The sequence below is a fragment of the Halichoerus grypus genome, chromosome 4 (genome assembly GCF_964656455.1).
Source record: "Halichoerus grypus chromosome 4, mHalGry1.hap1.1, whole genome shotgun sequence".
NCBI lineage: Eukaryota > Metazoa > Chordata > Mammalia > Carnivora > Phocidae > Halichoerus > Halichoerus grypus.
The window spans coordinates 65,387,006-65,406,207 of record NC_135715.1 but is presented as its reverse complement, the minus strand read 5'-3'; the positions used below and the strand labels follow the sequence as shown (position 1 = coordinate 65,406,207).

At 39.7% G+C, this 19,202-nt stretch overlaps 1 protein-coding gene and 1 long non-coding RNA gene across 8 annotated transcripts in view; one reads left to right on the top strand and one right to left on the bottom strand.

Annotated features, from left to right (window-relative positions):
• The window catches only part of DCLK1 (doublecortin like kinase 1), a 338,012-nt gene extending 337,288 nt beyond the window's left edge, over positions 1-724 (bottom strand). For 4 of the 7 annotated variants that reach the window (XM_036090978.2, XM_036090976.2, XM_036090979.2 and 1 more), the window contains exon 1: positions 396-537. The gene's annotated coding sequence lies outside the window, so the exon portion shown is untranslated. Of the gene's footprint in view, positions 1-395 lie in introns of all 7 variants that reach the window. The other 3 variants (XR_004916949.2, XR_004916951.2, XM_036090983.2) reach the window with 2 other exon arrangements.
• A 26-nt stretch (positions 725-750) lies between these two features.
• Positions 751-19,202, top strand: part of LOC144381589 (uncharacterized) — a 47,128-nt gene continuing 28,676 nt past the window's right edge. The window contains exon 1 of the long non-coding RNA XR_013447017.1: positions 751-1,011. This is a non-coding gene — a long non-coding RNA (uncharacterized LOC144381589). The remainder of the gene's footprint in view (positions 1,012-19,202) is intronic.

Here is a 19,202-nt window from a genome sequence, read left to right as displayed (position 1 = left end):
ACAATGACAAACACCTCGCCCAGCTCCTCCGCCCAGGCTCTCCATCTCCACTAACAGCGTGGCGAAAAGCCTGGCGGGGAGGGTGGGGGGCGCGCGCCCTACTCCCCGTTTCAAGCCCGGTGGCACCAGACAAAAGAGGCAGGTGCCAGCAGCCCCGGGGCCGCCCGTACACACTGGCCACGGCAGGGCAGCGCCTTTCGAGGAACGGCGGGCTGGGTGGCGGCGGCGGGCCGAGGGGGGCGCCCGCCCTGCCCTCCACGCCCCGGGCTACCTCGGCGCCCCGCGGCTGCGGGAGGAGCGGGCGCTGCGAGCCCCCAGCGGAGGCCCCCCGCCACCCCCACCCTTCGGCCGGCCCTGCCCGCAGCTCCCTTCCCCAGCGAAGGCAAAGCACGCACCGGTCCGCGGAGAGACGCCGCCCGGGGTCTTTGTGGCCGCGCTCGGGGCCGCCTCCTGGTGCTGTCCTCACCCGGCGGGGCGCGGCCGGGGCTGCGGGGCTGCGGGGCTGCGGAGCTGCGGGGCTGCGGGGCGGCGGCGGGGCCGGGGCTGGGCTGCAGCAGCTGCTGGAGCGCGGGCGTCTGGGCTGCAGCCGCTAGTGCAGGGATGTGCCTCTGCCGGTTCTCATTGAAATGCGGCGCTTCGCACAGCCTCACTCCAGCTTTCTCCGGAGGAGGGCGGCGGCGGCGGGCGCGCTCCCTTCTCTTGTGGCTCTCTCTCTCTCTCACACGCCCTCCCCGCTCCCTCCTTCTCCCACTCCGCGTGCGCGCTCCGGCGCCCCCGCCCTTCTTGGCAGGGCGCACCCACCACGGCTGCGCCCGGGGTCCTCCTCCTCCCCGCGCCCTCCCCGACCGCAGCGACCTGCGTGCGGCTGGCCTGAACAAGCCCCCCAACCTCCCCATTCCTCAGGAGTGGTCGTCTGCAGATAGGGCAAGATCGGCTGGGGGCCTGCGGACAGAGGAAGAGAACGTGGACGGGGCCAGGTCTGAGCCAGGAAAAGTGCGAGATGGCGCAGCGGTGAGTCCCCCTCCCTCAGGGGAGACAAGGGAAACAATTACGTCCTCCTCCCCTGCACAGCCCCCTCCCCCCCACACACACACACTCACACTTTATGTGACTTCATGATTTAACACTTTCCCAGGATTATGGAAGCCAACGTAATGCACTCTCATCACTCTTGTCCAAGATGCATCCATGCAGTTCCTCCAGGGAGGACCAACCCCGGACCCTCACAATCTACACACGCCAGTGTCACCCTCAGTCCCCTTATTGGGAAGGACCAGCTGTGTTCATTGACCCCATCAGTCATCTCCATTTGACCCCAGGACTTGAGTCACCCTTAAAATAGTGACCTCTGTTTAGAGCCGAATATGTTACAATAGACGCTTGATAACTTAGAGGCCAGTTTTCACTACTGGAGAACTCGTGGTTGCCAGGGCTGGCGGTCAGCGCTGGAAAGCCCCATGAGCTCATCACAAGCCTTCCCTCCTGGGGCAGGAATGTTATCAGAATCCAGGCTGTTGACAGCTTCCTCCAGTCTTTGCACAAACGCCCAGGGAGTGAGAGCAGGTCGCTGACTTCCATGAAACCTTAGCCTGGTTCACTAGGCAGCCTAAATTTTTGTCCAGTTAATCTCCTTCAGTCATGTCGCTTGCGACATGTATCTGTCCCACATATGCATACATATACAAAGACACATAGGTATTTTTCTCTCTTCCCGAGCTTGAACCTTTTTGTGGAAAATCAAAATTTTATTTTTCTCTTGCCCATTGAGCCCAGTTACATACTTGACTACTCATTATTAATAAGAGCTAATCTGAAATACTTTCAAAGTATATGTAAATACTAAATAACCACCATTTGTTATAAAATGCCACTCAGATGAGATGCATGTTGCATATTCAACAAGTTGCTGCAATATTTATCTTTGAACTATTTAATAACCCAGGGATGAGAGTACATGAACTCATCAAATGGACTAAATGCGAAGTACTGAGCCTACCCCATTCAAATTCTAATACAAAATGAGGGCCAAGGGGTAAGCGCAGAGAAAGGAGCCAAGTGTATTTTCTTGAGAACAGAAATCAGAACTTCTATTTATCTTGCAAGTGACAAATGCCAAGTAATTTCTGCCAAAATGCTAAACCAAGAAATAAATTCCGTTTCCTAACCCCTATGAATATTCTATCAGGGTCATTTCTTAAGCACTTCAAGTAATTCTACCATATCTTACCACCTTCCTAGCTGACCTACCTGGGACATGTAGATAATGTGTTTAAAAAACAAACAAACAAAAACCCACCTTTGAGTTTGACTCTCTCAGATTGCTCTCACTAGATGTAGTTGGGCATCATTAACTCTTTCAGGGAACCAAGGGCACTGAGAATTGATGGGCACACTCAGTAGTTCCCACTGGCTCATTTCGTCAGAACAGCAAGCAGGTGCTAAGTGGCACCCAGTGACCAGACCGAAGTAAGTACAGAAGTGCCTAAATTACTTCTAGGAAGTTCAATGAAATTTAACCAGAAAACTCCTAATTCAAGTAATTTTCAAAAACTGATGTTACTTCCTTTATATGACCAGGGTATCGATCAAAGAAGTGACTGGAATTAATGTGTCCTTCCCTCATGAAAATCTGAAGTTAATGGAGATCTCTCTCCAACTCCCCAAAGCTAATGCTATTTAAGCCGTACACCCCGATTGCTGCTCCAGGCGGCCACAGTTCTGCACCCCGCAAGACTGACAACAGTGTGGTCCCAGCTCTGTCAGTGACTCCTATTAGCTGAGTGCTTGCTTTTATGCTGTGCGGGGGCATCTATACATTTTCTTATTTCACACTTGTAAGAACCATTCAAGGTAGGCATCATTAACCTTACCTTATGGATGAAGGAATTTAGGCATAGGCAAGTTATGTCATTTGCCAATAGGCAGCTAATAAATGTCAAGCCCAACTCCATTTTAAAATCCCTGTTTTAAAATTCAAGTCAGTTTTCCAATTGCTATGGCCATATGCTTGGAAAGCAATACCAAATTCTAGTCTGAAGTCTCTTTTGGAAAATGCAGTCTTTTAATCAATGAATTTATTATTTCATAACAGAGAGAGAGAACAACTCTTTGCTGTTGTGAACACTGCTTCCTTTAGAGATGGGTATCATCAAATGTATCTATCCTGAGCTAAACTTTAATGAGAATATTTGCATGTCACCCTCTGACACAGGCTGATGGATAATTTTAGCTACATGTGTTTGCTTTTTTTTTTTCCCCCTGAAAGTAAGTTTTCAGGTCCAAACCAAGGAAGAGAAAGAGAACTAAAGAAAAATAATTTTTAGTTGACCATGTATCTCTTTTCAGGTACATTTTATTGGCTTCTTCATAGAAAATAAGCTCCATCATGTAGATTCAAAGAGAATAACAGAAAATGGGATATTAGCAGGAAGAGATGCACTTTCTGTTTTTCTCTCTAGAAGGGGAATTTACTGTGTCTCATTCATAATCTCCCTGCAGTCCTCCTCTGGGGCCAAGGGATACAGTGCTCCCGGGTTGGGGTACCCAAACATATTTATCGACCACCACAGTTGTGAAAAACAGCTTTATAGAATATGATCATCATTCTAATTTTCCTTGTATTTCGTCCTGTGTATGATAAAGGCTCTTTATGGTATTTCCCACATCTTCTCTTAATTCCCCCTAATTTCAGAGCACTTACTTCTTCTGCCTTCTACTGGGAAGACAGAAACGCAGTGCTGAGGGACCTTGACAGCATCCTGTCCAGTTTTTCCCCCATGCATGAATTCCTTCTATAACAGGGGTCTTTCCGCCCCCTCTCTGTTGCTTCTAACGGTGGCCCATGTGACAAAAATAAGGACAAATAAGATTATCCTCTAAGAGTGAGTCTCGATCAGGGAATTCCAGACACAATGGACGAGATCTCTATAAATAATTATTTAACTGGCCATGTATCTCTGGCTTGGCACTCCAAATATCCTGAGGGGCCGAACTACACAAAGGAGGAAGGGACTCTCCCACCTTGAGATGCCCTCCCTGAGCCCACAAGAGAGCTTCCCAAACTCAAGTTTGCGCTTTCCTGTGTAATTCCTAAAGTGTCATTTCCTTTAGCAGAGGGGAGCTCAGCACAGCCCACTTCCCTGCTGGGCATCCTCACATTAAATTGAGAGACACTTCCCTGGAATTTCCCTGGTGGCCCCAGGTCTTTTCTTTCCATCTATGAGAGAACAAATCCAGTGGTCCTGCCTTTTATTTGACAGCCCTATTACATTCTACCAAATTCTACTCTCCCTCAACATCTGCTTCTCAGAACTGGACGTGGCCCCCGCAAGGGTGGTCCGACTGGGGAAGTTCCGTGACTGCCATCCTTCTCCACACATTGCTTCTATTAAAGGAGCCTAACATCAAATCAGCATCTCTGGCAGGCAGGCCACATGACTGACTCATGCGGTCAGTTAAAATCTCCACGCATTTCATATGTTTTGCTCTTAAGGTCTTTATCCTGTATTTGTTCAGTCGGATGTGGGGCACCGAAGTCCAATGTTCTGTATTTTTCCTTATTAAATTTGATCCACCTTTCTAACCTGTTGAGTGAGATCCTTTTGGACACATTATGTCACTTGCTGCAGCCTTTTTTGTCGGTGTTGTTAACGCTACACCAACATCCTCATCTCAGTTGTTGATAAAAGCTTTCAACAGGAACACGGTCACAGCAGGTTCTGTCAGCTCAGGATGCCCAAGATCTCTCTCCAGGTTGACCATTGATGGCAAATGACTCTCTCAATGTACTTGGTAATTACAGAGGCTAAACCCTCCTACAGCAAATAAATGTCTAGAAATCCGGTGATAGCTAAAATCTGTGTTTTTACATCTAGGCTTGTATCCTGGACTTCCACACCATTTTATCATTCATTCATCCATCCATTCATCCAATAAGTAATTGTCCAGTGTCTCCAATGTGCCAGGCACTGTGCTCGGGGGCAGGAATGCAGTCATGAGGTAGAATCACAAGTATTCGCTGCCCATGGCATTGACAGCCTGTAGGGAGACCGATGTTAAACATACTTACACAAATAATTATTTAATTTCAAAACGGCTAAGTACTGGGAAAGAAAAGAACAAAGAGCTTCAGAGAACGCTTCCCGGAGGAAGTAACATTTAAGCAGAGACCTGAAGCTAGCCAGGCAACAGAGTGGAAGAGTATGATTCCAAGCAGAAAAAATAGCCCTGTGAAGACTGAGTGGGAAGTAGCTTGTTCTAGGAGCAGGAGGTGGGCGGAGTGGCTGCAGAAGGCTGGAGGGAGGAGGGCTGTGAAGGTGGGCAGGTGCCAGCGATTCAGGGTCCAGGGTCCGTGAGCCATATTAAGGAATGTGGAGCCTGTCCTAAGAGAAAAGGGAAATCACTGAAGGGTTTGAAACAGAAAACGGGCCAGATCAGAGTTGCATGTTTCAAAGCTCCTCTTGCTTCCCTGGCTGCTATGGGAGCATATTGGAGAAGCACAGGGGAATAAGAACAATTTCACTTTCAAGGTCTCACTAGGAGAGGGAGGCAGGAAAGAACAGTGGGTGGGAGTGAAACTTCCGGCTGTTACGTATTTACTATGTTTCTCTTGTGATGTGAATCTCAGCTTATTAAGGTATCTAAATCCATGGATTTTTTTAAATCCATGGATTAAATACAGCATCTCCAAGTGAAAAACATTTAAAAGTATAGGTTGTTTTTGATACAGTCATTTCAGAAAAATAATTTTTAAATGTATATTTGTACATTCTATCACTGCTCCAAGGCATGGAGGAGTTCCCCCAGCAAAGGAAAATTTTACTTAAGGATCCTAAAATTAACCTCAAAATAGTCACCTTTGCTAAAATGCATTTGAATAGAATTTTATTTTGCCACATTCTTCCAGAAGTTTCTTCCAGAAGTAGACGATTCGCTTTTTATAAGCATTAAGGCACATTTACATTAAAATATACCAGTCTGCTGATTCTCATTCCCTGAGATCTCTCACTGATTCTATAGGACACACATACTTAAGAAATCACAATAGTTATGTAAGTACTCTGGGAATGTAGGAGAACTACAGAACCAGAAACACCTAGGACTTTTTAGACCTGAGCTCAGACAACAGTGATTGTCCTTTTATCAAATATGCGTGTGGACTGAATAACTTCATCCATGAAATCAAAGAATCTTTGGCAACTTTTGAATGTATCCCACGTTGTGTTTTATTTTGTTTTGTTTTGTTTTATATTTGTGGAAGTGGATTCTGAAAGGTATCTTCCAAACAAAGAGAAATTTACTAAATTTCTGCTGTTGATAATCTTCTAGGTGAAAAAAAAAATCAAAGTTATATATATATATATATATATATATATGTATGTATATGTGTGTGTGTGTATATATATATTCCTCTAAACTTTTTCATATAATACAAAAAAAGAGTCTTAAATAGAAAAAAAACCTGGTATGTTAATAATATATAACGTATGTGACACTAAACACCACCCTATCCTTCTTGGTTCTAATAAAACATGAGGCCAAATGAGTGAATACATTGTTTTTTAAAAAATCAGTAAGCATGATTCAAGTAACAAATACGCAGAAGGGAAAGGAAGCGGAACTGGCTTTACCCTAAGCACACCGGGTTTCAGTGTTCACAGCCTCCCGAGGCAGGAGGACTGGAAGCAAAGCCTAGAACACACTCAGTAGGAGACACTAAAAAGGAAACCTGTTCATAAAGTTGTGACTGCAAAGGGCTGCACTCTCAGCAAAAGATTCCCTGTCTCAGAATTTGGTATTAGGTAGAAAAGAAGAATACTCCCTAAGAATTTAGGTACACAGGCTGGGATTCATGGACGTTAGCTGTCTAAGTTTCTACAGTCCTGGTGGCTTGAAAAACCTTCAAGTACTCAACTTGGTTTAAATGGTCTCCAAGCACTTAGGAGAAGAAAACGAAATCCTCATTGAAGAAACCCATCTACAGTCTAGGCCTCAAAAAATTACTAATAAACTTCCAAAATACATAGTCTTTTGGTTTAAAAAAAATCATAAAATATATCAGTAAAGAAGGCGTTGTGGGTGCTATGAGTTAGAAAATAAAATAGCAGAAAATAAAATCAGAATCAAAATGATTTCAGTTAGTGGTATTATCAAGCATGGGATAGAAAATATAAATATGGACATAATATGCTTAAAGAAATAAAAGAGAGGATACGAAGTATAAACCAAGAGCAAGGGATGATGAAAAAGCCTAAGTATCTTTGAAAAAAAAGTATCCAAAAGAATTTGTAAAAATTAAAAATAAAATAACAAATTAAAATCTGAGCAATGGCTCTATCAGCAGATTTGTACAGTTGAGAAAAGATTTAGCAAACCAGAAATTAGATCCAAAGAATTAATTCATAATGCAACACAGAGGAATGAAGACATAGAAGATGTTAAATAATAGTTAAGAGTCATAAATACTAATTTAGTAAAAATTTCAAAAAATACATCTAAGTAGAGTTCCTGAAAGAGAGAAAGAGAGAATGGGACAGGGAATATTTGAAGAAGCTTCTTTCTTCACTAGAATAGCTTATGTTTATGGTTTGTAACTATAGTTTATAGTGAAACTATAGAGCACAAAAACTGAGAAAATAAGATTAATTACATTGACCCTGGCTTGTCACGGATTCCCTATTTCCAAATTTATCTATGTGCTAAAATTTATTTGTAACCCCAAAATCAATACTTGCAGCCCTTGCATGGTTATTCATGGACATGCACAGACTGGCAAAATACTAGACTTTTCCCAACACATGTTCCCAGCTGAGGTCCGGCTGGGAGGCCTCGTCTTATTTCAGCTCTCATAGGGCAAACTTGTGTCTTTTTCACAGTCTATTGAGTGCCTCATCTTCCCCATTTTTGTGCTTTTTTTTGGTGATTTTGCAGTTGAAAAGGCCTCCCAAGCTTGGTGCTGAAGTGCTATCTTACTGTTCCTAAGTGCAAGAAGGTTGTGATGGGCCTAACAGATAAGCTTCCTTCAGTCATGGGTTATCATGCTGCTGGCTGTGAGTTAATGTTAATGAATCAACAATATGTATGAAACACATATAAAACAAGATTATATATTGATCACTGATGAAAATGTGACCAGAAGCTTACAGAAACCTAACCCTATATTCCCTCTAGGAACAATAGTTCAGTATTGGCTAATTCAGTGTTTACAGCAACTTCATAGAACAAAACTACTGCAAATAATATGGGCAACTTTGTCCAAAAGGGAATGAAATGGAAGCCAGAGAACAGAGAAATGACATCTTCAAGGTGCCAAGACCAGATAATTATCAATTATAATTACAAACCAAAGAAAATCATCTTCAAGAATAAGAGTGGTATAGGAGTGCCTGGGTGGCTCAGTCAGTTAAGTGTCTATCTTACGCTCAAGTCATGATCCCGGGGTCCTGGGATCAAGCCCCATGTCAGGCTCTCTGCTCAGTGGGGTGCTTGCTTCTCCCTCTGCCCCTCCCCACCCCCACTCATGCTCTCTCTCTCAAATAAATAAATAAAATATATATTTTAAAAAAGAATAAGAGTGGTATAAAGATATTTTTCAGAGAAAGTAAAACTGAAAATGTTTACCACCTATAAATCTCACTTAAATTCTAAAAAAAAAAAATGTATTTCTAGAATAAAAGAATTCATTCAGGTGGTAAAAGAAATGAATGGCAAAGAAATGATAACACTAAATGTATAAAAATAATAATGTGGAGTTACAAAAAGATGGAACTAGAATTCAATGTTTGGGAGAGATGGTTAGAATTTTAAATGTTTTGAGTTTCAAAGGAGAACTAAAATGCTGATTAAATTTATGTATTAACAGATTAAATTTGAATGCATACATATCTATAAGAATCACAAAAAAATAGGTTAGGATGTGTAATTTCTAAAATAATAATGTTATTAATTATTAATAATCTTACTCCAAAATAATTCTATTATTTTTTCTAATTAATGTAAAATAAGATGTGGGAGGAGAATTTTAAAAAAACAGAACAGCAGAAGAAATAGAAAGCATATAAGATGCTGGAATTAACCAGCTAGTAATGACAAAAATACAACTGCACTGAAAACTCCAATTAGCAGGCCAAGTTTCTAGACTTGATTTTTTAAATCCAGATATATATGTTGATAAGAGACACATCTAAACTATAATGACACAATAAAATTTTAAATATAAGGATAGAGGAGCGCCTGGGTGGCTTAGTTGTTAAGCATCTGCCTTCGGCTCAGGTCATGATCCCGGGGTCCTGGGACTGAGCCCCGCATTGGGCTCCCTGCTCTGCGGGAAGCCTGCTTCTCCCTCTCCCGCTCCCCCTGCTTGTGTTCCCTCTCTCACTGTGTCTCTCTCTGTCAAATAAATAAAATCTTTAAAAATAAATAAATAAATAAGTATAAGGATAGAAAAATTATACCACACAAAGAGTAACAAAGTTGAGACAAGTATATTAAGGTAAAAATTTCTAGTGATAAGGAGGTCTTACATAGTGATAAAAGATTTAATTGATCAAGAACATACAATGGTCATGAGTAGGTATACACAAAATAACATGACCTCATTAATATAAGGAAAACATTGACAGCATTATAATAAGAAAATGGAAAAAATTTCAAGAAGTTTTCAAGTATTGATATCATACAGTCAACATATTCTCTCCTACAATGCAATTAAGAAGGAAATTAATAATTAAAGGAAAATAGATTTAAAAATCCATACATTTAAAAAATTTCAAATACACTTTTAATAATGCATTGCTTAAAAAAGAAATTATAATGGATTTTGAGAAATACTTTAGAAAACCAATGAACTGAGCATCTAATTTCAGAAGTTATAAAGAAAACAGCAGAATAAAACCAACATAAGTGTTTCTTTTAAAAATAAATATAAGAACTTCTGGTAGGAAAATTCTAAGATGACTCTCAAGATTTCTGTCCTTGTATACACACCCAATCTAATCCCCTGTTGTTGCATGTGGGTGGGCATTACCTAACTGGGTGAACCCTTTTAAAAGAGGATCTAGAGGTCAGAGACAGAAGTCAAAGAGATTCAAAACTTCAGCAGGGATTCTCCTGCTGGTTTGAAACAAAGCACATAGCCACGCTGTGAACAGCCCCACATGGCAAAGAACTGTGTTTGGTTGCTAGAAGCTGAGAATGGTCTCAGTCACCAGCTAGCAAGAAAATGGGGGCACCACAGTCATGTAACCACAAATTCTGTTAAAACCAGTGAGCTTGGAAGAGAATCCCAGGCCTCAGATGAGAATCAGAGACCTAGCCAACATCTTGATTTCAGCCCAGGAGCAGAGTGGGGTCTCTGAGCAGAGGATCCAGCTAACTCATGTCCAGACTTAGGATAATAAATGGGTGTTACTCAGGTTGCTAAGTTTGCGGTCATTTGTCACACAGCAATAGAAAACTGATACAGAGCTGACTTAATGTTACAGAAAACAAAGATACAATACAGAGAATCACCAAAGACAAAAGTTGGTTCCTTAAAAATACTAATAAAATAGTCAACCTTTGGCAATATCAAGTAACAATAAAATAAGGAAGGTGAAAATTCATAGTAATAGGAATTAAAAAATGGACATAACTTCAGATGCTGCAGGTATTTAAAAGATAATGAGAGGATATTAAAACAACTTGACACCAATATACTTTAAAGCTTAGATGAAATCAATTCTTAGAAAATACAATTTACCAAATCTAGAAAAAATAGCAATTAGTGTTTTCATTTTTTTGGGTAAATACCCAGTATAGTAGAATTACTGGATCATATGGTATTTCTGTTTTTGGAGGAACCTCTGTACTGTTATCCACAGCGGCTGCACCAATTTACATTCCCACCCACAGTGCACGAGAGTTCTTTTTTCTCCATATCCTTGTGTACACTTGTTATTTCTTATCCTTTTGATTCTAGCCATTCTGACAGGTGTTAGGTGATATCTCATTGTGGTTTTGATTTACATTTCCCTGATGATCAGTGATACTGAGCATCTCTTCATGCATCTGCTGGCCATCTGTATATCTTCTTTGGAAAAATTCAGGTCTTCTGCCCATTTTTTTAATTGTAGTTTGTTTTTTGGGTGTTGAGTTGTGTAAGTTCTTTATGTATTTTGGATATTAACCCCTTACTGGATATATAACTTGCAACGCTTTGTGACAACATACATGGACCTATAGGGCATTATGCTAAGTGAAATAAGTCAGACTGAGGAGGACAAATACCATATAATTTCACTCATATGTGGAATCTAAAAAACAAATGAATAAACAAACAAACTAAAACCAAAATCAGATCTATAAACACAGAGAACAAACTGATGGTTGCCAGAGGGAAGTGTGGCAGGGAAATGAGCAAAATGGGTGAAGGGGAGTGGGAGATACAGGCTTCCAGCTATGGAATGAATTAAGTCATGGGAATAAAAGGCACAGCATAGGGAATCTAGTCAATGATATTGTAATAGTGCTGTACAGTGACAGATGGTAGTTACACTTGTGGGGAGCACAGCATAATGTATAGAGATGCTGAGTCACTATGTTGTACACCTGAAACTAATGTGATATCATGTGTCAACTATATTCAAATAAAAAAATTTTTTAAAAAAGAATATCTTCTATTTCCACTTCACCTCCCAATTATGGAACATATCATATAAAAGTAAATGTCATGTTTCCCCTGCTTTTTTCTCATATCAATACAATTGTGCACGTATTATCAGGAAGGCATAATTCGCCAAAAGAGTGAACTATATTGGTTCCAAATCTATCTACTTATGTGTTAAATTCTATATTTACAACAAGTATCAGGACCCATCTCAGGAGTTCACCTTTTAAGTGTGAATCATTGGTTTAAGAGTTTGAAATTAACAAAAACATTGAAATTTAGTGATAGAAGTAAGAGTTACTAGAGTTACTAGAAAAAATTAGATCTAACCTTCTAAATTTATTGTATCATAACTTCAGATCAACATTATGTTACTATATTATTACATAATGAAAAAGAAAGAGAATGAACATTTGCTGAGGGTCTACTGAATGGCAGCCACTTTGTATGCATTCCCTCGTTTAATCCTCCCATCAGTTGTCTGACATAGGATTTCAGCTCCATTTTTATTTAAGAACATTATGTTCACTGACAGGTAAAGTAACTTTCCAAAAGTTCTCATAATTATAAGGTTGGAGAATAAAGATCTGGGGGCAAATCTGTCTCAAAATTCAGAACTCCTTCTACTATACCATTAAGCCTAGAAAGTGCCTAGAAGGCAAATGCATTTCAGGGACGATGAATAAAAAGCAAGGAGGTGGGGAAAATAAAAAAGAAATGTACTGAGGGTAGAGTAACATAATGTAACTCACAGTTGGAACAAAACTAATATAAGTAAACACATCAAGAGAATTTGTCCTACAATGATTATTGTATTTGTAAAAAAATTACCAAAACCCAGAAATCAGGTTCTTTTTTATTTTCTTTTTTCCTAATGTTAGCTATTGTTCAAATTATATGATTCATCACACTGGTCAAAAGTGGATCTAAGAATTCCAAATGCTATATTTGGAACTTACATACAGCCTTTATACCACTCTACGATAAGCTACATAAACTGCAATAGTCTGATTCTGGTGATTAGCAAAGGGGAGGTGGGTGGGGGAGAGATGAAATAGATGAAGGGGATTAAGAATACACTTATTGGGATGAGCACTGAGTAATAATGTATAGGACTGTTGAATCATTATATTGTACATCTGAAATCAATATAATACTGTATGTTAATTATACTTAAAATAAAAAAATAAGCCATTAAAAACTGTGAAAACTAAAAATATAATACCTCTAGAAGAAAACATAGGAGAAATCTCTGTGACCTTGGGACAGGGAAATCTGTCTTAGATACAATGCCAAAAGCATAATCTATTAAAAAAAAAGATAAAATATATTTTATCAAAATTAAAGATACTAAGAGAAATGGAACAAATTCTTAAGATATTAAAAGAATGAAAAGATAAAGTCATTGATTTGAGAAAATATTTGCATATCATATTTCTGATGAAGGACTTGAATGCAGAATATGCAAACAACCCAGAAGTTCAATAAGAAGATAAACAACCTAATTAAAAAGTGGGGAAAAGATTTGAATGGACAAAAGGATATATACTGATGGCAAATAAGGTCAACATCATTAGTTGTGAAGTAAATGTAAACCAAGCCAACAAGATATCACTAAACATCCATTAGAATGGCTAAAAGACTGGACTTACCAGGTGTTGACAAGGATGTGGAAGGATTGGGACTCATTTACTACTGGGGGAAGGTAAAATGGCACAACCACCTCAGAAAACACTTTGGCCATTTCTTAAAAATGTGAACATATACCCCACCATATGATCCAGCCATTCTATTGCTAATTATTCCAAAGAAATGAAAGTATATTTCCAAAAAATACATGGTCAGGAATATTTGTAGCAGCTTTATTTGTAATAGTCCTAAACTGGAAGCAAGCCAAATGTCCATCAGTAAGTGAATGATCAATAAATTGTGGTACAACCATACAGTAGAATAGTACTTAGCCAAAAAAAGGAATGGAGGGGCACCGGGTGGCTCAGTCATTAAGCATCTGCCTTCGGCTCAGGTCATGATCCCAGGGTCCTGGGATCGAGCCCCGCATTGGGCTCCCTGCTCATCAGGGACTCTGCTTCTCCCTCTCCCACTCCTCCTGCTTGTGTTCCCTCTCTGTCAACTAATAAATAAAATTTTTTTAAAAAAGGAATAGAATACTGATACATAAAATACAGGTAAATCTCAAAATAATTATGCTGTGTAAAAAAAAAGCCAGATTAAAAAAAAAGAATAATTACTACAGAATCCATTCATATAAACTCTAAAAAATGCAACTATTCCTTAGTGATATTAAGCAGATCAATGGTTGCCTTGATATAGGATGAGGGGCAGGAAGGAGGAATCATCAAGGGGCAGGAGAAAACTTGTGGGCAGTGGGTATGTTTATTATTCTGATTGTGGGGATGGTTACACAGGTACAGATATTTGTCAAAGTTTATCAGATTGTGCACTTTAAATATGTACCTCAATTATACCTCAATAAATAAATATTTGTTGATACTTATATAAAAATTCAGCCAGCTCATTTCTCCTCCTCCGTGATCTATTGCTTCTCTTCCCATCACTCCACTGGGGATGAAAGCATTCATGAGTCTCTGCTTCTGGGAAGGACCCATCAATTTTTGGAAATAGTTCATTAAGGTTTCTTTGTACCTTCAATTCTCTGATTCTTCCTTTCTTTTCCTTTCCTTCCTTTCCCTTCCCTTTCCTTTTTCATTTCCTTTCCTTTTTCCTTTTCCTTCCTTCCTTCCTTCCTTCCTTCCTTCCTTCCTTCCTTCCTTCCTTCCTTCCTTCTTTTTTGGTAGCATATCCTCTTTTTCTTATTGTTAGGGTAGCATTGATGTTCTCTTGCAACTTTGTACATCCTATCCAAAAGCAATCCCCTATGTGCTAATTTTACTTTATCTGGGCCCTTAACAATATCTAAGAAAAGTGTCTGCTTTCTCAGCTTAAGCCTAAATGGGTATTTTTAATCCCTGTTGAAGATTTTCTGTTGAAAATTTATAATTCCAGATTGTAGAAATCTGTATAATCACTGCTACTGAATAAAGTGACAACTATTTCAGGAATTTCTGTATCATTTCCATATCCTAGTCCTGAACGAAGAACAGAGTCCTAAGACCACTGTAACTGCGAGATCAGAAAAACCTTAGGAGCTCATATTTGATACAGAAGTCTTACTAGAGACACAAGCCCCTTGGAGCCTCACCAGGCCCCAAGCCAACTCTGGAAGCTCTATATTCAAGTGAAAATGCTAGGGATTATCACAGGATTCAACCCCAGATTTTGGAGCTACTCATATGGAGCTGATTTCTGATGACCCAAAGGAGGTCCAGACTATGCTAACCCCTTCAGGAATGGTTTGGGATGGGTGACTTATAGGAAAGAATATCTAAGCCAGATAAAGGTGATTAAAAGGGGGAAGATTAAAAGGGGGAAGAGTTTTAAAGGGAAAACCAGACATTTGCACATTGCAGTCAAGTATCCCTCCCCAGACTAACTTTCTTTGGTTCCACACTACTACTCTCAGGATAGGGATGTGAATAATGACATGCAACAGTCCTCTTCAAGCATGGCCCTGGACTGCTGAGGATTGACCAGCTGTTATTGGTCCCCACAAGGTCAGGACAGAAACAGAGTAGCAGTTAGGAACCTTTATAGTCATTTGATATTGCCACGACATGCAAACATGCCATCAGTCATTCCTTTACCCAGTAATTTACTAAAGTATGGGTTGGCAACAGATTGGGAAATTTTAAAAACTGGTTTTCACAACAAATAGCTTGGGAAGCACTGAGAGCTTTATGGTTTCTCTCCTACACTATCCTTCTCAATCTTGAACTCTGTATTATAGCCATAATAATGCATATTCAGTTCCCCAACATGCCAAGCTTTTCCTTCTCTTCTCTTTTTTTTTTTTTTTTTTTTTTTTAGAGAGAGAGCGCACACAAGCAGTGTTCGGGGGTGCAGAGGGAGAGGGTGAGAGGGAGAATCTTAAGCAGGCTCCACCCTCAGCACAGAGCTCCACATGGGGCTTGAGCTCACAACCCTGAGATCATGACCTGAGCCGAAATCAAGAGTCAGAGGCTTAACCGACTGAGCCACCCAGGTGCCCCATGCCAAGCTTTTTCTTAACAATAATTTGTTTTCTATGCTTAAAACTTTCTCCTAATTCTCTTCACTTTCCATTTTCTATTTTTCTTTTTTCCTTCCTCCCCCCCATTTTATTTTCTTTCTCTCTCTCCTGCTCTCCCTTCCATTCTTTCTTCCTTCCTCCCTCCCTCCCTCCCTTCCTTCCTTCCTTTTCTTTCTTCTGCTTACTCATTCTCAAGTTCTCATCCTGGACGTTACTTCCACCAGGAAGACCTTCTGACCCAAGTCTAGGCTAGGTGGCCTCTGGGGTGCTACCATACCATGCACTCTACCCCATCACAATACTCACTACATTATTATTTACTTGCCTTCTTGCAAATCTGCTTGCTGTCTTCCCTGCCAATATTTGTGAAGTCAAAAACTACGTTGCTGTGTTTTCTCAGCACTTTGTCCCCAGAGGGGTTAGTGACTGCAACATAGTACGTGGTCAATAAGTGTCTGCTGAATAGTGAACGAATATATTTTCTCTTGCTATGTGTTAGTTCTCATATCCTTGAAGTCTTTACAGTGTGTCCTGTTAATCTTTTTTTTTTTTGCTTATAAGTTATGCATTTTCTTACTAAATAAGAATTAATGCTACAGCAACTTGACTTGGCCACTGGTGAAGAAGGGAACAGGAGAATGAGCGGAAAAGGCCAATCTCATCTTACAGGAGGGTACAAGTACAGAAAAAGTAGTTAAAAGTATTAAAAAAAAACAAAATTCATATCTATAAATACTTAGGTACAGTGTATTTTAAATATAAACACTATTTGGCACTGGACTCTCTCTTTATAAAATTGAGAGAGGAAAAAGCACAAGAAGAAAACACAGTGGAGGCTAAAAATATAATTTTTTTTCAAGTTTAGTAGAGAAACCCTTTGAGAAAAAGTTATAAAACTAAGGATCTTAAAATATTCTCCTGAAGCAAGAAACAAACTAATAAGAGTATAGAAAAACTTGCCTCAGTATTAAGACTTCCACCCTTAAAAGTCAACAGGAGGGGTGCCTGGGTGGCTCAGTCAGTTAAGCATCTGCCTTCGGCTCAGGTCATGGTCCCAGGGTCCTGGGATCGAGTCCTGCATCGGGCTCCCAGCTCGGCGGGGAGCCTGCTTCTCCCTCTCCCTCTGCCTGCTGCTCCCCCTGCTTTCAGATTTGAAATATTTCACTGATTTATTCTTTTATGCTGCATCCTCTCCATAAATAATTTAAGGCAGGTTAAAAAGATAAAATATAATAAGATTACAAAAGGTGGAGCTGGAAATTATATAAGAAAAATAAAGGTGAGCATATAAAAGAGAGTAGAATGAGGCTGAAACAAAAAAACTCATGACATATGCACTTGTTTCCCATTAAGATATAACTTACTGCCAAGCATTCCAAGCGTCATGTTTTTAAAATTAAAAACTAACACATTACTCAAAAGACATAAAATCGTTCTTAAAATAAAAGCCTGGCAGGAATTTTTCCTCCAGGGCTCTATAATAAAGACCCTGTGGGCTAAAACATTCTAAATCTCCCCAATAGATAGAGCAATAAATCGCACAAGATATTTTTTCCAGAATCTTTCAATACACTTGGGGTCCACACAGCAAGGACACTCTCTGAGCAGTTGTGCAGGGAACCAGCATAATGAGCAAGGTCTACACAGCCCAGAGGCCAGTCTGGCTTAAAGCAGAGGTGCTATAGCTACTCTCCTTGTAAACAGCATAGAGTTGGATTTTGCATTAGGAGCCTACTTGAAATTATTCTCTTTTAATGGATGAGTGAAAACCCACTCACATTTATTGATATGAGTGATTTGTGTAGTCTCAATCCTGTCAAATTATTTTATGTGTATTATGCTGCATTTACTTTGCTTTTATCTTTATTTGGTGTGTCTTCCTTGCTTCATTTGTTTTGGTGTTTAGGAAGATTTGCATTTTTGCTCTAGTGAGTGTTTTGTATTTTTATCATTTACCGTGCCATTAATTTTTCTTTTTTTTTTAGATTTTATTTTTTTATTATTTATTTGAGAAAGATAGAATGAGAGAGAGAGAGAGCATGAGAGGGGGGAGGGTCAGAGGGAGAAGCAGACTCCCCACTGAGCAGGGAGCCTGATGTAGGACTCGATCCTGGGACTCTAGGATCATGACCTGAGCCGAAGGCAGTCGCTTAACCGACTGAGCCACCCAAGCACCCTCCTTTTTTTTTTTTATTTAACCTCTTACAAGTTTGTCAGTTTAAAATGGTATCCTTCGATACTCACCAATTACTGATAAGAGAGTCAATCAATGATCTTATTTTTTTTCTTTCTTCTCTCATTTTTTGGTTATATTCATTCTACTTCATCAGAACATATTGCCTTTACATATTATTCTTCCACCAATGTCCCCATCTTTGCTTTACATATTAGCTTTACACTTAAATATCTTAAATTCTTGCCATCTTTTGCCAAGTCTTCCGAGGTTCATCCTTAGTAGATTGCTCAGAAAGTACTTGTGTGTACAGTTTGCTTTGAGTTGTTGTATGTGCAAAACTGTTTTTGTTTTGATTTTTTAAATAGTCTTAGTACTTGAAGAACATCTTGGCAGGATAAAAAAAAAAAATCCTTGGCTCACATTTTATTTCCTTGAGTTTCTTAAAATTGTTGCTCCATTATTTCTTTCCCTTGTATATGGCTCTTGATAAATCTGATGCTAGCCTAATTTTCTTACTTTTACTGGTAATGTGATCTTTTTGCCTGGATGCCCTGGGGACTTTTCTTTATTTTACTAGGGTTATGTATCATAGTTAATCTTTTCAGGTACCTGCTCAGCCTTTTCACTAAGTTGACTTGTTTTCTCTTGTCTTCATTAAGATTTCTTATATTATACTTTTAAATATTAGTTCTGTTCCATTATTTTGTAAATTTTTTATTGTTATATTAATCACCATACATTACATCATTAGTTTTTGATGTAGTGTTCCATGATTCATTGTTTGTGGATAACACCCAGTGCTCCATGCAGAACGTGCCCTCTTTAATACCCATCACCAGGCTAACTCATCCTCCCACCCCCTCCCCTCTAGAACCCTCAGTTTATTTTTCAGAGTCCATTGTCTCTCATGGTTTGTCTCCCCCTCCGATTTCCCCCCCTTCATTCTTCCCCTTCTGCTACTTCTTCTTTTTTTCTTTCTTAACATATATTGCATTATTTGTTTCAGAGGTACAGATCTGTGATTCAGCAGTCTTGCACAATTATTTTGTTATATATGCATCAGACCTTCCTTGCCTGTTGTTCACTTCTACCACTTTCCTTTAACATTTTTTTACTTCTTTGTTTTTTTAAAGATTTATTTATTTGAGAGAGAGAGAGCATGCTCACGAGTAGGGGGAGGGTCAGAGAGAGTGAATCTCAAGCAGGCTCTCTGCTAAGTGCAGAGCTCAACACAG